Source organism: Gasterosteus aculeatus, chromosome 11 (genome assembly GCF_964276395.1).
Source record: "Gasterosteus aculeatus chromosome 11, fGasAcu3.hap1.1, whole genome shotgun sequence".
Classification (NCBI taxonomy): Eukaryota; Metazoa; Chordata; class Actinopteri; order Perciformes; family Gasterosteidae; genus Gasterosteus; species Gasterosteus aculeatus.
The window spans coordinates 9,157,003-9,169,173 of NC_135699.1; positions in this window are offsets into that span (position 1 = coordinate 9,157,003).

Here is a 12,171-nt window from a genome sequence, read left to right on the forward strand (position 1 = left end):
GTAGGTTATTTGTTATATATCTGCCAATCACTCCTCACGCACGCTCACTCATTATTTCCTTGCGGTCAGTGTTCTGGGATGTCAGCTGTTTAGATCAGCTGGTCTTTTCTATTCAATAAGCACAACAAACAACAAGATCGTTAGCTCGTCTTCTTAGTGCTGTGTCTGTGTCTATTAAAATAAGATGTTGCTCATATTCATTACGTTCATGCTACTGTTTCACATGCATCTCCCACAAGCTTTCCTATCTCTGCCCAATCTTCAGCAGATTCATCTTGAACTCGTTCTTATCAACTCATCATTCCATCAGCCAACATCACTCTATGGTTTACATGGGGGGGATTTAGCTTGCTGCTCATTATCACATATCATCTGTTAATGTTAAACAATTATCTTATCTTTGTCTGACTCTTTGATTGAAATCCACGTTCAAAAATGTAACACCACTTTTAAGATTAAGATTTAGATTAAGATTAAGGTTTGATTAGGGTGAACATGAAAAAGGTCGACCTCTTCTCGTTATGATTGCACCAATAAACAAGGTTAAAGTGATGGAAGCTGTCATTCTTTGCTCTGCACTCCTCGCTGATACACCCCCCCCCCCCCCCCCCCCCCCCCCAATCCTCCCAGCAGTCCTGTGCTTTCTTACACAACAACGTCCCCTAACTTCCTCCTTCACGTCCTCTCATAATCATTGTGGCCGCTGCAGACACTGTTAATGCGAACTATGCAATAACCCGCTTGTGAAACAACCTTACAGCAAAAAAAAGAACACTGTCTATAATTTGACAGAGAGACAAAAATGGATGCATCTTCATCTCGTCAATTTTTGTTTAAGACAAATGAAATGACAGCACATAAAGCAATCTCTTCATAGAAACAATGTTGACACAACAATATGCTCCATCTGTTAGATACGTATAACAACTAAGTTAGTGTGATGTTTTGTTTTCAAATGAATGCATTCAGTGTAAAAATACTCATTTAATTAGAAAAATGATTTACTTACTGTTTACTTTTCTTAAATTTGAAGGGAAAACACTTAATGTGCTTAACTTGCTTTATTTGATCTGAAGGGTTAATACATCTTTCTGTGAGCACATTATTTGTGTAATTAAGCACCAGACCACAATAATTAAAAAGGAAATAAATCGAAACATGACAAAGAACAACTATGTTATTAGGGTAAATCTGATGCCCTAATTCTGCAAGTTCTAATTGAGCCAGCTGCTTACTATTGCTGTGAAAAGAAAGCAGCAACGCCACAGGGCAGTTTAGAGAAAAGGTAAATCAGGGCAAAGCTGTGCAGTTGGTCTTTTCTCTTGTCGGCATGCTTCGTGCCATCGGGGATGAATGGGCTTCTTTAAATAGCTCTGATTAATTGGAGGTTTTAATTGGAAGCTTGTTGGTGGCAGCGGCTCCTCTAAGCAGCCATTTAGGGCAGCGGTGCCCATGTCAAAAGGACACCTGGCACTGGCTGACTCAACGGCATCAGCAACTGTGTTCAACCTGCTGTATGGACATGGCAAACGCTGCAACCGCTGCTTTGTGTTGGTGTCTGTGATGTGCAATGCTGTTTGCTGCAGGCAATCACTCGCTTCTTTTTATTCTTTTCCCTTTTTCCCTCCCATGTTTGGCTCTTTCTACCCTGTTGCATCATCACTTCTTTCCTCTGTGTATGAGGGATTCCTTCTCACCTCTCCTGGGTCTCTTTCATTATTCCTTGCATTGTTTTGCGTCACTGGTTCCCGCTTTTAGTCCCTCCTGTCATGTCCAAGAAGCGGTGCTAATCAGGTTTGTCTCGTGATTTCCTGTTTTATTTTGAAAATGAACCTTCCTCTCGTTTCAGGCCACTTGCTCCTCCCCCCTGTGTCCGGTCCGATTGTCCGTCCGGCCCCTCATTGTTTTTTAACTGTGCCCTTACCCTGTGTGGATACATTGTCTGCGTCTCCCTTTGTCCTGTGCCAGTTCGTCTTGTCCCATGTTACAGAGAACCGGTGCTTACCCATGTCCGGCGCCAAGTCTTGTTACGTTTTTTGTACTTTGTTCAGGCTCGCTTTCTGTTCATTCTTTGGTCAGCCTAGAGTTTACTTTCTAGATCCTTTTTTTGTTCTTTACCATAGGACTTTTTCCTCTGCCGAGAGTGATTTTCATTTGTGTTCTTTGGTAAATAAACCAAAGACGATTTTGAACCTCGTCTCGGGAGTCGTGCGTTGTTCGGGGGCCATTGTCCGGTCGTGACACCTCCCTTCTTACAATATACAGTATCATCTTCTCTCCCCCATTAAAAAAATCACAATAAGCTTGTGATGTGCAATACACAAATTACAGGTGTGATTTCTGGATGTGCCTGTGTGAGAAAATGCTGCTCTTGTTTCAGTAGAGGCTCACAGGCAAACACTTGTCCAACTCTACCTGAGCCAACAAGCGTTTTCCATCACAACCCTCTGGTGTGTCATTCATGATTGCTGCCGCTGCTCATTACTGACACAAATCAGCAAGTTAAATTGTCAACATCACTGTCAATGATTTACTCTAGTTGAAAACATAATATAAAATGTAATTGTTGTTGGAATTCTCACAAAGAAAAAACCCAATGGGGGCATTTTTTCTTTTACTCCTTCCAAGATTCACATATTTATTCCTCAGCTGAAGTACACAGACAGAAGTTATATTTTCATTTCCCGCACTTGTTCAAATTGAACTGCTGGCGCCTACCCGCCCTAGTGAGTGACATTGCCTCTCCCACCTTCCTGCAGCCTGCTTCGGTATGCACAGTCGCCTCTTGTGATTGATGAGTTTCCCCTGGTTGCAGCCCGGCTCTGCTGATGGATGGCCTCTTAGAGGTCTTAGGAGAACTGATGGGTCAGAGAGCCCACAGCTGGGAGTAAGAAGAAAGATCACGGGGGGGGGGGGTGAGGAGGCCGAGATTGAGGTGAGAATTTGGGAAAAGCTGAAACGTATGAAGCAGTCGGCGCAGAAATAAACCTTCCTCTCCTCAAGATGAGCTGTATGACAATCCCTGTGAATTTATTAGGTTTATGGTATCCTCCACACTTTCCAGAAGTAGCTTCTTCTTGTGTCATTTATCAGTTGAGTCTTCCTGGCGAAACGTTATCACAAGTCACACATATTCCACCTCTTTAAGAATTAGCAACAAAACACCCAATCGGCCCCTGACTTTATCATTCCTAACATCGATTGGTAGATGTTATTGGACACATGACACAGATACAAAGGGATGAATGTTCAAATAATACTTGAAACATGTCACATAAAAGTATTACAATAACTTGCTCTCGTTCTCATGTACAGATGAGATGGTCAAGCCGTATGTCGGCATGCCAATGTGCCAAACTGAAGACACATTTTGCTAAAATGCTTCCACTGCCTACCTCCTCGTTGCTTTTGCATTCTCTCCGGGTTCCTTCACATCATTGAAAATAGAGTCAATGTTCCTTTTCAGGGGTTGACAGCTTGAATGTCAACATCACCCTAAACAAGGTTTTGTATGGGACACGGTCTGCCTCTCTTGTAATCTGTTGGTGTACCACCTTTCTGGGAGACATATTTGATCATCCCCCTGCAGTGAATTAACTGAAAATCAATCTCAATGATGCACAGGGAGCGTGGAGAAAGTGACAGATAATAATATAATCTTTTTATTTATTGTCAAAGGATATGCTCGCAAGAGCTGCCGATGATTTGGGGGAAATATCATGTCTGGCAGGTTTAAGGCTGTGAACGCAGACTGTTTCTATTAGGCATAGGGTATTGATGCAAACTTTTATAAACAAGTAATAAATACTTCTACAGTGGCCATATGCACTTAAAGAAAAGTAATCATCAACTATTCTCCCAATGCAGCAAATATGGTAATGTCCTCTAAGGAAACTTTGTGATGATTTCTTTCTCCCTACAGGCGATTGGAAAGATTCATGACGATATCTCTGCACAACTGCAAAGTTGGCCAGCTTCCATTCAGCCATAAAAGGTGCAAACAATGGCTCCCTCTACGGCCATCCTCCATTTTCTATTCCAATGCAAGCCCATCTCCCACCTGTACGCAATACATGTACTCTAGCCATGCACGGACACACAAAAAATAATTGTCATTTGCTCTTAATTCCGTGGCGGAGGTCCACTCTGAGGCAATGCGCCACCCAGCAGCCTCCACTGGGGTGAGCTGCAGTGGTGATGAATTGGCATGGATTAAATGTCAACCCTGGAACAGACTCACACTACAGTGAACCACTTCATATGAGAATAGGTTAGTTAAATTAGAGCAGGGTTCACCCTCAGCACATAATCGTTATGTGTGGGAAGACAGTTGACATAGTGGTAGGGAGGGACATGAATGGACACTAGTTGGACGTTAGGTCTATTTGTGGAAACACGCTCTGCAAGTTTTACGCAATTTTTATGAGGTTTCACAAGGTACCGACTGCATGATGGCGCCCTTAAAATAGATTCATCTTTAAATTGGTGATAAACTCCCAACAATCCAAATTGGGGATTTGCTTGTTGTAGTAGAAAGACAGAAGAAGCTCCAGAGAGCACAACAACAGTCTGCATTCAAGCACAGCTGCACAACAGTGTGGTAAATAGGCCGCTGCTGTTAACCTACGCCTGCTCTTGACTTCAATCTGCAGATTCACTGACTTTGATCTCCACCTTCGGATAGATAAATGTTTTTAAGAATCATTTGAAGTGCTTCTGCCTGAACGCACAAGGAATTTGACTTTCTTTATTGTCTCTCACAATGTACAGAAGTAGAAATAACAATTTGGATCGAGGAAAACAAGGCTGGATGATTAAAGGTAAAAAAAACGACAGAACTTATATGTGCACCGCAGGTATAATACAATGTGATAATAAATATGCTGTACATGTGTATAACAAGCACTAATACCCAACAATAAAATGATGTTAATTTTTCAAACAAATTCAAACAGAAAACTAAAAACTACACCATCAAATAAGTGCTGTTGGATGTTTTTTTTTAATGGATTATATTTGTATGACTGTGTAAAAATGATGGGGAGGAAAAATTATTCACTTATTTGAACTCAAAATTAGATTTTTATACTAAACTTAAAAAAACTTGTGCTTGTCGAACACAGTTTGGTAACAGCACAAGCAGCAGGAGCAGTTTAAGTACTACAAAGTTGATACACGCAAACATTGATGTGAAACGTCTTTTTCGATTCAGAAACACAGAGACTCAGCGTATCCGTGCTTTGGAGGGACATATACTTAAAATGTCTTACAATAACTGAGTGGGACGGTGTGAGAACAAGTGGGTGTTGAAAATCGCCACGTGCAGAGTTTTGGAACCACTGTTCCCACTCATTAGCCCAAGCAAGGGCTGAGTGACTTCATGCACACAGCAATTAAAAAGAGTCTCCAGTCAACAAATCATACCAAACTCCACAAAGTACCTTAATCGTGCCATCGTTTTTACAACTTAAGGCCAGGATTGCAGGTGTCTCTTGAGGAAGACTCAAGAGACAGTTTCTCGGTGCCCTGTCTTCTGTGTGACAGCCTAAAGTGGCTGGGATGGGATTTACAAGCACTCTGGCCCCCCTTTGGCAAGTTTGCATTTGTATTTTAATTTAACAGAGACCTCCGCACGGTGCCGGTCCAACAGGCCGCTGCTGGAGTTGTTAATTGGCTTCTCGGTTGGTATGTACCATGCACCCCCAGTTCTAGTCAGACCCCCAGACATGCTGCATATTCCATAATCATGCACATGCACGGGTATGAAGTGACGCATGATTCGTATAGAAAGCACAAGATGTGCAGTCGCCCAGATGCCTGAAGAACCATTACTGCTCTATTTGAAGAAGAAAAAAAAAACATTGAAATCAACTTAGCATAAATGTGTGAGCAGTGAGCCATCAATCATTTACTTCTCTACACAGCTCCAACTGCCTCATACGTTACATATATTTTATATCTCTCCTTTTTTTATCAAAAGTTTTGCCAGTGAGGAAATTGCCTGATGCAGATTTAACTTGTATTTGTGATGAAATGTAAAACAGGGTACAATCACAAGACTTTTCTTAATAGCTGACGAGAGAATGTGTTCCCTGGACCTCTGGTTGGCCTGGCAGGCATCCAGAAAAGAGAACAGGGCTTTGGGATGTAGTGAGTTGGACAAACTGGCTGCACAGTATTTGTGAGCCACATCTCTCTCCTTTTTCTCTTTCCACTCTCTGCTCGCACTCTCATGATTCGGACAACGGACGTTTCGGGTAATGGCTTGTTCAAGGAACTCTTGGTCGCTGGGGATTTTTTTTTTCTAATTAACACAAAGAGCAATTTTATTACCTAAGCTGATTGGTGCAGAAAATAACCTCAAAACCAACTCATTGCTGTTAGACGGCGGCTTGTGAAAGGTTCCTTTAGATGGGCACCAGATTTACAACACACTCGCCTTCTTCGTATTGCCTGTTTGACTTCTACGATGTGAAGTACACACGGCACTCATTTGGCATTAAACTAGAAAAGGTACCGCAGTGGCAGAGATGTTCCATTAAGGTGGCTGGTAATGAATGGATGGCTTCAGCCATGTTAGGGCTCTGTGGTGGAGAGGAGGGAAGCAATTTGTGCCTCGGCTAGCGGCCCTCTCAGCAGCTTCAGCGGGCACTCCAATTTCCCTTTCATTCTTCCTGGGCGCTTTTGTCTGAGGATAAACGGCGAGCTGAGAATTTCCAGTCATCCCTTGGACTGTTACTAAGACACTCTTTGGTGGATCGGGCCTTCTGGCCCCTTCAAAAGAAGGTTTTTGGAAGGCAGAGTGAGTGTGAGCAGGACGATGGGTGGATGGTGTGTTTTTAGCAGAGAATTGATTGAGGGGTTGTTTGACCGAGGGGCTGTTTGGGCTGACAGAAGACGGGAGGAGAATGAGTTGAGTTGCATTTTTTGGCTTTCAGCTGCATACAAGTGCTCCCATGTGTACCTCTGCATAAATATTCATTTTTGCCCAGTGTTCTGCATCAACAACTGAAAGGCTTTCATCTATCGGCTTTTGTAGTTTCAGAAAATACTCCTACGTGGTAACAGTGTTACCAGTGAGTGTGTAATTTTTTCTAGAACAGTTCCTGTGTTCATTTATATTCTTTATGAAAACGTAAAGCTGAAATTTTAAACGTTAAATGCAAAACGTTGTTTCTGTACATGCAGATAATGCACACAGTATTGCAAATAGAATTCAGTGGCCTCACTTTCATCTATTGCATATTTGAAAATAAACCAAAGATTCCACTTGGTATTTTAGCCATTTACATCCAGTTTTGCTGGTTTGATTAAAGTCTTTAAATTCCATTATGGAGTTGCAAGTATTTTCTCTCCCGCGTACGCTATGGGCTAATGGTTTTTTCTTCATTTGATGGTTCATCATGGGCACTTACTGTTGATGAAAGACCTTGTCAGTGTTTATCCAGGACGTACCATTTTCTGTTATTGCAAGGAAATTAAACACGCCTGTCAGTTGGTATTTCCAATGAGGTCCATCATGTTGTGACTAACACGGTGCTACGCTTTTCTCTCCCATGCTCTATGTTTATCTCACGCACACAAACACTGCCTTTATTATTTGTCTACCTCATTGCATACATCATTTTTTCCTGGATGTTACGAGTTAATGATAATAGTAACAATAATAAATAAATAAAAACTCGAGCTTGAGTCTTTTCAAAGCTTTACCTTTGGCAATTTCTTGTGTATTTAGTAGGATAGTGTTTTGCATAATTATGTAGCTTTCTGCTCCCATGTTAATACTTGGCCGACTGTGGCTTCCGCAGTGATGCAGCCCTTGTCTACGCTCACTCAGAATTATACACGCTGATGTTGAGTTTAATAAGCAGGGGGCCCTGAAGCCTCCGGGTTGGGAGTGCTGTCTAAATGGTCCAACTGAAATGACTTAAATTATTAGTCATCTGAAAAAAAAACTCCTGACATTAATTAAACAATCCTCTGCTGAGAGTAATTCTTTATTATCCCGTAAATTAATCCATAAACCCACATGCAAATTCATCTCTTCATGCCTTTAGTTTCTTAACTACTTTTGCAGATGGTCTGGAAAGTCAGTCACCTTCGGCTTCATTCATAATGCATGAGCCAGATCTTATCAGTTGGTGATCAAAATTCCTATTTTTCTGCTCTTCCCCTCAAGTTCATATTTCTTTCTATTATTCTCATCTATTCTCTAAATGGACATTCACAGGCATACCTTTTCTTAGGACAGATTAAATATAGCCCTTTATAGCAGTTATAAGCAGTTTTTGTGAATCAGCGTTGCATACTGTTATTGTGCCAATTGTCCTTTAAAATAAAATGTGCACTGATTGGATATGCATTCAATAAAAAACACATGTTCATAGTTTAAATGTAGAAGCCACAGAAGCCATTTTCTTCAAATTATTTAACGTTGTAATTATAGCAATTTTCTTCTCCTATAAATGGCAATGGAATATTGCAGTTAATAGTTAAAATAGACAGCTTAAAGGGAAACATAATTGTTGTCACTTTCAGTTCAACTAATACAGAAATGAAATGCACTCATTTTGAAATTTATTGAAAATATTCTGTATTCGTCTGATATACGTTAAATGTAAAGGTTCATTGTAAAGATCAGAGTTTTTTAAAAACTATTTCAGCCTTTAGATGCGTAGTCATTTGACCAAACAAATGAAACAACTGTTGTTTGTATTAATATAGTCTCAAAAGCCAGTTTTATATATTTGCTGATCATTTTGACTAATATAATTAATGGAAACAAACAGCCACCTTTCAGAAAGACAAGATGTGCAGAAAAATGGGTCATTGAGAATGGCTTGCAATCGCACAGTGTATTTGTATCAAAAACTCTTTTTATCTATCTTACTTTTACTCATTTGCTATAACAGACGTTCTCTGATCACAGAACCAATTTGAATATTCTTTGAGTGTTGGTTTTCACCACCGCTCTCACTCCGTCTGGAGGTCAGGAGCCAGTCTGGAGGTGTTTGCGTCAGCTTTGCCCTCCCACTGTCTCACCGCTCTTGGCCGCCCCCCTTTATTACAGGTCTCTTGTAAATATGCGGAGCCTGTTAAGCAGACGTGTTCCTCTTGTAACCAAAAGCCCAAGAGCCGCACAGGAGGCATAAAGGAGCGGGCAGAAGGAGACGTTGAATACCAATGGATGAGAAAGTGCAAATGGATGTCTGAGACATTTTGTGTGTGTGTGTGTGTGTGTGTGTGTGTGTCTGTTCGCTCCTGTGATATGAATAATAACCCTTTTTGTTCACCAGTGGCCCTGACTATCTGAGGAGTCAACGTAAATCCTTATTTTTGCCGACAAAGCACAACGGCAATGGGGAGGAAATGCGATTTTATTTAAAGATTTGTCTCGTTCAACAGATTACATTCTTTTCCATCTTGGGTGACTGCACGCGGCTCGGTTATCTAGACGCATCGACAGTATGTGGAGACCGTCGTGCAATTTCAGAATCTAACTTATAAAGTAATATTGTTGTGGTGGCAATTTACTCTAACAAGTCTGTGCTTGGGGTTGTTGTGCATATTCTGTATTGCATGCACCAAGATGGCTCCATAATAATAATCATATTGTCTCATCCAGTCAACCAAAACTTTGAAATAGCATTTCTATGCCTCAATACAATGTACTATTTTGATAACACTTAGTCCCATTATTTTTATTTTACGTTCTCTTTCAAACGTCTTGTATTATGTTGCTTGGAGCTGTTGCTGATTGGGTTTTTTTAAAGTGGTATTTCAATCATAGCATGAAATTAATGAATTCACATTCATGCATTCTTTCGCCCGTAGGATACACTGCCATTATGGAAGGAAGACTCAAATGTATACATTCCCTCTGGGTCCAAACTATTAATTCTCTGTATAGAGAATATCTCAAACCTTCTTTTTCTGCAAACACAAAAATGAATGTTTTCTGTAGTAGTATCGCCTACAGATGGAAAGAAGGCAAAAAGCACAAACTCAAAAAATCATTAACGAATGAATGAACAAGCCATATGTTTGGAATTAGAAAAATGTGACTTTATAGTTTTGGTTTAAAAAATCCTCAATATAACGAATTGCTGTGAAAAGCCCAAACAGCAGCTCAATCATTATTGGGTTGCCAACCAGTCCTGGGGGGTGTAATTGGCTGGCAAACATGAGTCAGCAATCTAGCCGGCTCTCACCGTTAACAATTTACAGCAATTCTTTTCTGCTGGCTCTCAGTTTCTCCTCCTTCCTCCTCTCATTCCTCTCTCTTTCTTTCTGTCCCTCCTCTCTCATGCACATACATGCACAATTTTATGCTAACGTACACACATGCTAACACAGACACACACACACACACACACACACACACAACAATGACTTGCAATGTATGCAACTCATCTCGCACACACTTGCAACACCCATTAGAAACTGTGTGTATTTCTTATATCCGTAAATCCCCGCCAGAATCCATAATGGACTCACATTGGTAGAGAAATAAATAATCCCCTTCCCTTTCCTCCTCATCCTCCAGGACAGAGCTTGTGGAAGCAGAGCTTTTGGCAGCTCCATGGAGCCCAAATCATTGATGTTGGCCTTTTCAATCCTCTGTGTTAAAATCCCAAAAGCTTGCTTAGTGGCTTTTTTAGAGTGACCACTTGTCACACGCTGTTATTTAAGTGTGATTGGACCGTTGATGCAGTCTTGGTTCTCTTGACACATGTTTAACTGTATTGGGGGAGTGTGCCCTTCTTCTTTGCTTACTTTTGAAAAAAAAAAAAACAGTTGGATGTCACCCTAACCTAAAGGAGTACAATAAATGATAGGCGTTCAGCAGCTGTGACAGAGTGCACATGAAACGCTACGCCATTAATCTTGTAAGGATTGCTACTGTATATGTATTTCATTCGTGCAGGAGCTTTTTGGGGGAACTGCTCTCTTGATATTGTGTAAGGACAAATGAATCAATACTTGCTCTCCTTTAAAGAAAACAGAAGAATAATTGAATGAGTGCCCCTCAGAGAAGGAGACAAATGACTCGTCTATGAGTGATTGGACTGGTGCTGCCTAGCGCCCCACTTCCACACGATTCTCCCTCTCTTCTTTCCCCCTTATTTCCTTCCTCCTCACCTAATTGAAATTCGAATGAGCCTCAGTGGCTCAACAGCAGACATTGAGCATCTGCCAAATCACCCTGCCGACACTTTTGTAACAAACATTCTAAAAGTTAATGTGAGATACAATGAATGTTCAACGTCGCTGTGAGTTTTGGTTTGAGGTGCGTTTTCTGCTTCATTATCTTCCTGTTCCCAGTTGACATCAGCCGATGCCGACACAAATTGCTTTAGTGTGAGTCTCTCACTCCGCTGCTTTAGGAATGTGCGAGAAAAGGAAACACAGCCCCAATTATAAATGTAGGTGTCTGGTTTTTTTTTTGTTATAGTGTACCTTGAAAACAGAATAAGTGGCCTGCTTCATCTGAAATGGGTCCCCAGTTCGTGCTCGCAGAGACAGACCAACTGCATTTCTGTCTGCTGTGGTTTGACGGCCAGAGCGAGGAACAACAATCCAAGTGGAGATTTAGCTTGTTCTTCACATTCAGGTGTGAAGAGCCTTTGTGTTCATTTCAACAAAACAAAACAGCGAGATTACAAAGTTCCATTTCATTTGTTTTTCATGCCTATGTTTAATTGACATTCACAGTGATTCTTAAATGACCGTGTACTGGTTTTTGGTCATTTGTCATTTGATTGTTATATTCTTTCTTTTATCATTCCATTGCAAACTCTTTTTGAGAAATAGAAAACGTTGCATGGAAATTATATTTGTGATCATTCCACCCATCTCATGTATTGTGTTTTGTTGGAATGCATCCATGCACAATGTTTGGACTGACCTGATGTGCATTAGGGAAACAGCTGGGAGGTTAATTACATCTATGCATCTACTGCAGCACCTGCTCTCTATCTTTCTGTCATCTTGCTTAATCTGGATGAGTGTGTTCCTGCATATTTACATAAGGAACACTAGATTTTATGTGCAGAAAGTGGGGCGAAACCTATAAAGTGTGCTGAGTTTCTGTTGTACGAGTGATGGAATGCAGCTTTCAACCCAGTGTTTCAGCACTGTGCAATAAATTAAAGGATTCTTGAAAAAATC